The 9,917-nt window shown below is 63.4% G+C and overlaps 1 long non-coding RNA gene across 1 annotated transcript; it reads left to right on the top strand.

Annotated features, from left to right (window-relative positions):
- The first annotated feature begins 2,090 nt into the window (after positions 1–2,090).
- On the top strand, positions 2,091–9,253 carry LOC144616058 (uncharacterized). The gene is made up of 2 exons (XR_013554943.2): positions 2,091–2,305; positions 8,938–9,253. It is a non-coding gene; the product is annotated as an uncharacterized LOC144616058 (long non-coding RNA).
- The last annotated feature ends 664 nt before the right edge of the window (positions 9,254–9,917 follow it).

Below are 9,917 nucleotides of genomic sequence, written 5' to 3'. Positions count from 1 at the left end.
CCCGTGTACCTCTCTGATCATCACCACCGGCACTGATGAGCTGGTGTGGATACGGTATTAGCCAGAGCTGACAGTTTGCGGTAAGGTTCCCTCTCCGTGGCCTACAGTCTGTGGGGTTTTTTAAAAACTTTGTTTAATGTTTATTTATTTTTGAGAGAGAGAGAGACAGAGCTCAAGTGGGGAGGGGCAGAGAGGGAGACACAGAACCCGAAGCAGGCTCCAGGCTCCGAGCCGTCAGCACAGAGCCCGACGCGGGGCTTGAACCCACGAACCACGAGGTCATGACCTGAGCCGAAGTCAGAAGCTTAACGACTGAGCCCCCCAGGCGCCCCCATTCTGTGGTCGTAACACAAGTCCTGCATCCACCGTTACGGTGTCTCACAGCGTGGCCGCACCTCACAAACGTGTCCTGTGCCTCCCTCCTCCCTGTCTGGGGCCCTCGCTGCCGAGCACAGACTGACCGGGCCTCAGGGCCAGGCAGGGGGACGGGACGGGATGGATGGATTGGAGAGGCAGGAACAGGGGCGGGGGGGGGGGGGGGCAGGCAGCAGGGGACAAGGTGGTCTTCCCCGCTCCCTTGTGGCCATACAAGTGTCCCCTGACTCTGGTCCCTGCTCTCCCGGTCTTCCTCCTTCTCTGAAGGCGCCCCTGTCCACACCCTTCTGCAGAGGAAGGAAGGTACCCACCAGACCCCGGCTCCTGCTCCTGGGAGGCTCCGCCCACCTGTCCCCTTCTGTCCTGTCCACCCGGCGAATGCTGACACTTGGCTTAGCGACTACATTCCAAATCGTCCCCACTTTTGGTTGCCTCCCTGAGCACCCCCAAGCCCTCGTCCCACGGCGCTGGGACAGCTGGTGGCATGGCCTCCTTCCCTTGTCAGGCACGGCTGGCCCTTCTGGGGGCAGCTGGGCATCCCGACCACAGCGAGAGCCCGGGGCTACTCCCCCGACCTGGGACCGGGCCCGGGCTGGCCTCCCAGGGCCGATCTGCCCAGGCCTCACAGCATGTAGGGCAGGGTCCCACCCGCCCTGGCAGCCAGCCCCTCCTGGGGACAGATGCCGTGGGCCCTGGAATGGGGAGCCCGGACGGGGTTATCCCACAGGGGAGACTGGGAGCAGAGCCTCCCTTGAGAGCACTGTCATACCGGAGGGGGGTGGAGCGGGGAGCACAGTGTCCAGGGAGTCGAGCAGGAGCACTGCGCCCTGCCTGGTTAGGGACCTGGCAACCTAACAGAGCTGCCCCTTCACGCAGCCTTTCTTTCATTTGTGAGCGGGGTAACCAAGGCCCGGATTAGAGGGGGCCCACCCAGAGTCACACAGCCAGGGCAGGGGGGGTGGGGTCCCTGCTGGCAGAGACATCTCCTCCCCCCCCCCCAAACAGCAAGCATCCTGGGGCTTTGTGTCCTAGGGAGCCCTCAACCCCCGGGGGGCCCCTGGATCTCGACCTCGGGGGACCCAGGCGCCTGTAGGGTGAGCTCTGGAGCCAGACAGCACCCTGCCCCTTGGGAGCTGGGTGGCCTTGAGCTGGTTGCTTTCCCTCTCTGGACCTGCCTCTTCATCTGTATGTGTTTGTTGAAAGGAGGTCGGAGCCCTCGGTGCAGCCTCCCTCCCTCCCTCCCTCCCTCCCGCCACCGAGGGGCCGGCTTGAACTCCTGGAGGGGAGGAGGGGCCTGGATCGCCCAGGATGCGCACGCAGAGGCCGTCCTGTTTCCATGGCAACCCCGAGGCCCGGAGGCTCCAGCAGACTCGGTGGTGGGGCTGGGCTGAGGGAGGGAGGGGGCTGGGACCGGGGTGCCACCGAGCCCCGATCCGCCTGGACCCCGGGTCCCTGAAGGGCAGGCCCCGGGATCCCAGCCCCGGCTCCGTGCGGAGACCGCACCGGGCCTCCTCTGCCCTCTGAGCGAGGAGCCGGGCTGGGGCCTCGGGAGGAGGGCAGGGGCGGAAGGGGCGACCCCCAGCAGCAGCAGCAGGGAGCCTCTAACTCACCTCGGGGCTTAGGGCCCCCACCCCCCCCCCCCCCCCCGCCGCCAGGCACCGAGGGGGGTCGGCCTGCCTGGTCCGCTTCCTCCTCCCTAGCACCCCCCCCCCCCGCCCCCCGCTCCAGAGGGGAGCGTCACTCTCTCCCAGCCCCGATTTTCCCAGGAGGAGAAGCCAGGGGACGGGGTGCAGCCTCCCGGGCCCGGATGGGGGCGGACCGCCAGAACCGCCGCCTTCCGGGGCGGGAGAGACGCGGCGGAGCCGGGGTCCCCTGAGCCCCCACCGCACACCCCACCGCACACGGTCCCGTCGCCCGCAGGGGCTGACAGGTGAGTGTGCGCAGCCAGAAGCCGAGCGACGAAGCAGTGCAGGAAGGCGGCAGGAAAGCGGATTGCGCCGAGAGGCAGTGAGCTCCCCACCCACGGGGGGATCCAAGCAGAGGCTGACCCGGGGATGCTCTCACAGCACACGGGGGTCGGACTCAGGGGGACCCTCCAGGGGTTCCTCTAGGGACGAGCAGGAGCCCTGATGACACTTTCAGGGACCAACCCTGTGGAAGGATTTGCTGAAGGAGCCCAGGCCCTGGATAAACCAGACACGGAAGACGGCGTTGCCTCCTGAGCGCAGAGATGAGCGCGCTCCTGCGCCCCCACACTCACACCCGCACGTGCACACCCCCCACACTCACACCCCGCCCGTGCACACCCCCCACACTCACACCCGCACGTGCACACCCCCCACACTCACACCCGCACGTGCACACCCCCCACACTCACACCCGCACGTGCACACCCCCACACTCACACCCCGCCCGTGCACACCCCCCACACTCACACCCGCACGTGCACACCCCCCACACTCACACCCCGCCCGTGCACACCCCCCACACTCACACCCGCACGTGCACACCCCCCACACTCACACCCCGCCCGTGCACACCCCCCACACTCACACCCGCACGTGCACACCCCCCACACTCACACCCCGCCCGTGCACACCCCCCACACTCACACCCGCACGTGCACACCCCCCACACTCACACCCGCACGTGCACACCCCCCACACTCACACCCGCATGTGCACACCCCCACCCTCACACTCCATATGTGCATCCCCCACACTCACACCCCGCCCGTGCACACCCCCCACACTCACACCCCGCCCGTGCACACCCCCACACTCACACCCCATATGTGCACCCCCCCACACTCACACCCGCACGTGCACACCCCCCACACTCACACCCCGCCCGTGCACACCCCCACACTCACACCCCATATGTGCACCCCCCACACGCACACCCGCACGTGCACACCCCCCACACTCACACGCTGCCCGTGCACACCCCCCACACTCACACCCCGCCCGTGCACACCCCCCACACTCACACCCCGCCCGTGCACACCCCCACACTCACACCCCATATGTGCACCCCCCCACACTCACACCCGCACGTGCACACCCCCCACACTCACACCCCGCCCGTGCACACCCCCACACTCACACCCCATATGTGCATCCCCCACACTCACACCCCGCCCGTGCACACCCCCCACACTCACACCCGCACGTGCACACCCCCCACACTCACACCCGCACGTGCACACCCCCACACTCACACCCCATATGTGCACCCCCCACACACACACCCGCACGTGCACACCCCCCACACTCACACCCGCACGTGCACACCCCCACACTCACACCCCGCCCGTGCACACCCCCCACACTCACACCCGCACGTGCACACCCCCCACACTCACACCCCGCCCGTGCACACCCCCCACACTCACACCCGCACGTGCACACCCCCCACACTCACACCCCGCCCGTGCACACCCCCCACACTCACACCCGCACGTGCACACCCCCCACACTCACACCCCGCCCGTGCACACCCCCCACACTCACACCCGCACGTGCACACCCCCCACACTCACACCCGCACGTGCACACCCCCCACACTCACACCCGCATGTGCACACCCCCACCCTCACACTCCATATGTGCATCCCCCACACTCACACCCCGCCCGTGCACACCCCCCACACTCACACCCCGCCCGTGCACACCCCCACACTCACACCCCATATGTGCACCCCCCCACACTCACACCCGCACGTGCACACCCCCCACACTCACACCCCGCCCGTGCACACCCCCACACTCACACCCCATATGTGCACCCCCCACACGCACACCCGCACGTGCACACCCCCCACACTCACACGCTGCCCGTGCACACCCCCCACACTCACACCCCGCCCGTGCACACCCCCCACACTCACACCCCGCCCGTGCACACCCCCACACTCACACCCCATATGTGCACCCCCCCACACTCACACCCGCACGTGCACACCCCCCACACTCACACCCCGCCCGTGCACACCCCCACACTCACACCCCATATGTGCATCCCCCACACTCACACCCCGCCCGTGCACACCCCCCACACTCACACCCGCACGTGCACACCCCCCACACTCACACCCGCACGTGCACACCCCCACACTCACACCCCATATGTGCACCCCCCACACACACACCCGCACGTGCACACCCCCCACACTCACACCCGCACGTGCACACCCCCCACACTCACACCCCGCCCGTGCACACCCCCCACACTCACACCCCGCCCGTGCACACCCCCACACTCACACCCCATATGTGCACCCCCCCACACTCACACCCGCACGTGCACACCCCCCACACTCACACCCCGCCCGTGCACACCCCCACACTCACACCCCATATGTGCATCCCCCACACTCACACCCTCCCGTGCACACCCCCCACACTCACACCCGCACGTGCACACCCCCCACACTCACACCCGCACGTGCACACCCCCACACTCACACCCCATATGTGCACCCCCCACACGCACACCCCGCCCGTGCACACCCCCCACACTCACACCCGCACGTGCACACCCCCCACACGCACACCCGCACGTGCACACCCCCCACACTCACACGCTGCCAGTGCACACCCCCCACACTCACACCCCATATGTGCACCCCCCACACGCACACCCGCACGTGCACACCCCCCACACTCACACGCTGCCCGTGCACACCCCCCACACTCACACCCCATATGTGCACCCCCCACACACACACCCGCACGTGCACACCCCCCACACTCACACCCGCACGTGCACACCCCCCACACTCACACCCCGCCCGTGCACACCCCCCACACTCACACCCCATATGTGCACCCCCCACACGCACACCCGCACGTGCACACCCCCCACACTCACACGCTGCCCGTGCACACCCCCCACACTCACACCCGCACGTGCACACCCCCCACACTCACACCCGCACGTGCACACCCCCACACTCACACCCCATATGTGCACCCCCCACACGCACACCCCGCCCGTGCACACCCCCCACACTCACACCCGCACGTGCACACCCCCCACACGCACACCCGCACGTGCACACCCCCCACACTCACACGCTGCCAGTGCACACCCCCCACACTCACACCCCATATGTGCACCCCCCACACGCACACCCGCACGTGCACACCCCCCACACTCACACGCTGCCCGTGCACACCCCCCACACTCACACCCCATATGTGCACCCCCCACACACACACCCGCACGTGCACACCCCCCACACTCACACCCGCACGTGCACACCCCCCACACTCACACCCCGCCCGTGCACACCCCCCACACTCACACCCCATATGTGCACCCCCCACACGCACACCCGCACGTGCACACCCCCCACACTCACACGCTGCCCGTGCACACCCCCCACACTCACACCCCATATGTGCACCCCCCACACGCACACCCGCACGTGCACACCCCCCACACTCACACGCTGCCCGTGCACACCCCCCACACTCACACCCCATATGTGCACCCCACACACACACACCCGCACGTGCACAGCTCCCACACTCACACCTGCCCGTGCACACCCCCACACTCACACCCCTTTTGTGCACCCCCCACACTCACACCCACACGTGCACACCCCCCACACGCACACCCGCACGTGCACACCCCCACACTCACACCCCTTTTGTGCACCCCCCACACTCACACCCGCACGTGCACACCCCACACACTCACACCCGCACGTGCACAGCTCCCACACTCACACCTGCCCGTGCACACCCCCCACACTCACACCTGCACATGCACAGCTCCCACACTCACACCCGCCCGTGCACACCCCCCACACTCACACCCCTTTTGTGCACCCCCCACACTCACACCCGCACGTGCACACCCCCACACTCAAACCCTCACGTGCACACCCCCCACACTCACACCTGCACATGCACAGCTCCCACACTCACACCCGCCCGTGCACACCCCCCACACTCACACCCGCACGTGCACACCCCCCACACTCACACCTGCACATGCACACCCCCCACACTCACACCCGCACGTGCACACCCCCCACACTCACGCGCACCTCTGGCCCCACAAACACACACCCAGCAGGTACACTCCCCACACACTCACATATGCTTCCAGGCAGTCACCCCCACCAGGCACCCTGAGATCAGCGGGCAGAGGGAGGGGGTGAGGGGGCGGTGGAGGGGCCGCCCCGTTGGGCCTGAGGGACTAAGACCGGAAGATGCTTAGAATCCAACTGACCTCCCAGCAGACCTGAGGCTCCGGCCTCAGCAAATCCCACCCGACCCGGCTTAGGCTGGCGCGGCCCGAATTTAATTTAGTGCAGGCCGTTTCATCTCAATTCAGCCCGAATCCAGCTCCACAGAAATCCAGATTTATTTCGATTCATTTTAACTCAACCCAATCAAAATTCAGCTCGCCCTCACCAATCGGCCCAGTCTTCAGGGAGCAGCCCCTGCCCTGGGGGGCCTTCAGCAACCCCCCCAAACCCAGCGTGGGCCCCCAACCCACCCGCCTTTCCTAGGCTGGACGCACACGCTGCCTCACAGACCCCCTCTGCGGACTGCAGACCTGAGAGCGAGGTCGGGCTGCTGGCCACTGCCCGGCGGCCATAGTCCCGTCCTCCCCCTCCACCCATCATCCTCCCCTCCTCCCCTCCTGCCCCTCTTCCTCCTCCCCTCCCCTTTCCCCACCCCTCCCTCCTCCCCCTCCTCCCCTCTGGCTTCTCTTCCCTTCTGCCCTCCCCCTCCTCCCCCTCCTCCCCTCTGGCTTCTCTTCCTGTCTCCCCTCCCCCTCCTCTCCCCCTCTGCCCCGCCTCCTCCCCTCCTGCCCCTCCTCCTCCCCTCCCGTTTCCCTACCTCTCACCCCTCCTCCTCCTCCCCTCCTGCTCCCCATCCCCCCACCCCTCCCTCCTCCCCCTCCTCCCCTCTGGCTTCTCTTCCCCTCTCCCCTCCCCCTCCTCTCCCTCCTCCTCTCCCTACCCTCCTCACCATCATCCTCCTCATCATCATCTTTGTCTCCCGTAGTCACTACCTGCTCTCCCTCCTCCCCCCCCTCCTCCCTCTTGGTCTTCTCTGCCTTCAGCACCAGCACTGGATTCCTGGCGGTCTCCTCCACCATCACCTCTCTCTTCCCTGAGCCCTCTGCCCTGCAGCAGGTTGAAGGGCACTTCCCAAACACGGTCCTCTCATCCAGTGTGGGGCTGGGCGCCCTCACCCCATCTCACAGAAGGGAAAGCAGGAGCCGGAGGCGACCCAGGCCGCCCCAAGACACGTGCCAGCCAGGGCCATCCCATGCGGGTAGCAGACTCCAGTGCCCAGCCCTCACCTCGCGGCACCTGTGTGGCTGTGTTAGGTTGGGGGGGGCGGCTGCTGTCCGAGGCCTCCCCTCGGGTCGGAGCCCCCCAGACTCAAGCGCGGGGCCGGCCCAGCCACCCCTAACCCTCTCCTCCTCCCCCACCTCCACCATCCACACGTCCCCGCAGGGCCGACAGGCCCCTCAGACCAGCGGCCCCCTCCCGCCCCCCGTGCAGGGAGAAGGGTCGCGGGCCTTGTTTGCTGCCCTGCCCACCCGCCCCGTTTGGCTTCAGCCTCCCCCCACCCCCAGTTACCAAGCCCCAGTCTCCGGCCAACTCGTCATACTCCTGGCATGCAGACAGCCTTGCATGGGTTTTTATCAAACCATTAATAATTTCAAAGATTCTAAAGAGGGCTCTGTTGTGTGCAGCCTCCCACGGCAGCCACTTAAGCCCTCCGTGAGTCACTGAGATCTGGCAGCCCGGGGCTGTCATTGCCCAGGTGCAGCTCGGTGCCCCCGCCGGGGCCGCAGGCAACCAGGGCCAGGGGCTGCGCTCGTCCCCCAACAGGGACCCGCCCAGGCAGGTGACTGGCAGGGCTGGGGAAGGCCTGTTTGTCACATGAGCTTATGAACAGATGGGTGGAGGGGTGGTTTGAATTTTTTTTTAAGATGAAATTATTTTATGATTATACAAATAATCTATTCCCAGTGTGGGAATTTTGGGAAAATATAAGAAAGTTCAAAGGAAAAGAAACAAACAAACAAAAAAAAAAAAAACCCAAGTCCTCCTGTTCCCCAGAGACACTGCCGGGAACATTTTGGGGCCACTTCTGCGCTATAGGCTTTTCTGGTAGATATGGTTTTGTATATTATCTTCTGCACTCAACACTTTCCAGTTTATTAAATATTCATTAAAAGCATAACTTTTTAAAGCCTTCTTATTATGGACTTTTTCAAACATACACGAAAAGAAAGAGAATTATGTAAGGAACACCCAGGTAGCCACCCCCAGCTTCAATAACTATCAACAGTTTGCTTACTTTATCCCATCCATTTCACCACCCCTCCTAGTTTATTCTTTTTTCTGGCGGAATACTGTTCCGGGTTGAATTGCGTCCCCCCCCCCCCCCCGAAAAAAGATCTAGCCACGTTCTAACCTCTAGTACCTGTGAAGGTGACCTTGTGTGGGAACAGGGTCATTGCAGATGAGACGAGACTGGTGTGGGGCGGACCCTATTCCGACACGACTGGCTTCCTTAGGAGAAGAGGTCAGGACACAAAGACCCAGACGTGGCAGGAGGAGCCTGTGTGAAGAGAGCGGCAGCGACTGGGGCACAGGGGCAAGCACAGGAGCCCCAAGGATCGCCAGCAGCCCACCAAGGAAGGACACTCCCGGAGCCCCAGAGGGAGCCCAGCCCTGCTGATACCTGAGTTCCGGCTTCTGTTCTCCAGGACTGAGAGAGGATACATTTCTTTCGTTTTAGCCGCCCAGTTTGTGGTGCTTTGTTCTGGCGGCCCCAGGAAACTAACTCAAATACTTCAAAGCGAATCTCAAGAATAAAAAAACATTTTTAAATGTTTGCTTACTTATTTTGAGAGAGAGCATGCAAGCAGGGGAAGGGCAGACAGAGGCGGGGACAGAGAGAGAATCCCAAGCAGGTTCCATGCTGTCAACGAAGAGCTCAACGCAAGGCTCGAACTCATGAACCGTGAGATCGTGACCTGAGCCAAAATCAAGAGTTGGATGCTTACCGATTGAGCCAAGTTTGAGCCCTGCGTTGGGCTCTGACCTGACAGTGTGGGGCCTGCTTATGATTCTCTCTCTGTCTCTCCCTTTCTCTCTCTGCCTATCCTCTGCTCACACTCTCTCCTCCCGAAATAAAAAAACTTTAAAAAAAAAAAAAAGCATGAGTTTTCATGGCTACATAATATTTCACCAGATGCCTGCACCATGCTAAGAACATAGTAAGTGGGGGAAATGCTGTGCCAGGATGGGCAGAACACTAACCGTGTGTCTTTATGAAATTTTTCATAATGGACATAAAAAGAAGGGAGAGGGGAAATACATCAGGCAATTTTAATGATTGTGAATGGGGGATTCAAACCTGTTGAGTTCATACTCTGTGCCAGTTACCACAAAAGGTATTGTACTTCATTTAGTATGACCAACATGAGGTGGGGCATTATGATCCCAACTTATGGAGAAAGAAGTTGAAGCTCAGATTATTAAGTAAATTAAG

Source organism: Panthera onca, chromosome B1, assembly GCF_046562875.1.
Source record: "Panthera onca isolate mPanOnc1 chromosome B1, mPanOnc1 haplotype 2, whole genome shotgun sequence".
Classification (NCBI taxonomy): Eukaryota; Metazoa; Chordata; class Mammalia; order Carnivora; family Felidae; genus Panthera; species Panthera onca.
Note: the sequence above shows the minus strand (reverse complement) of the source record. Positions and strands in the feature narration are given on the sequence as shown.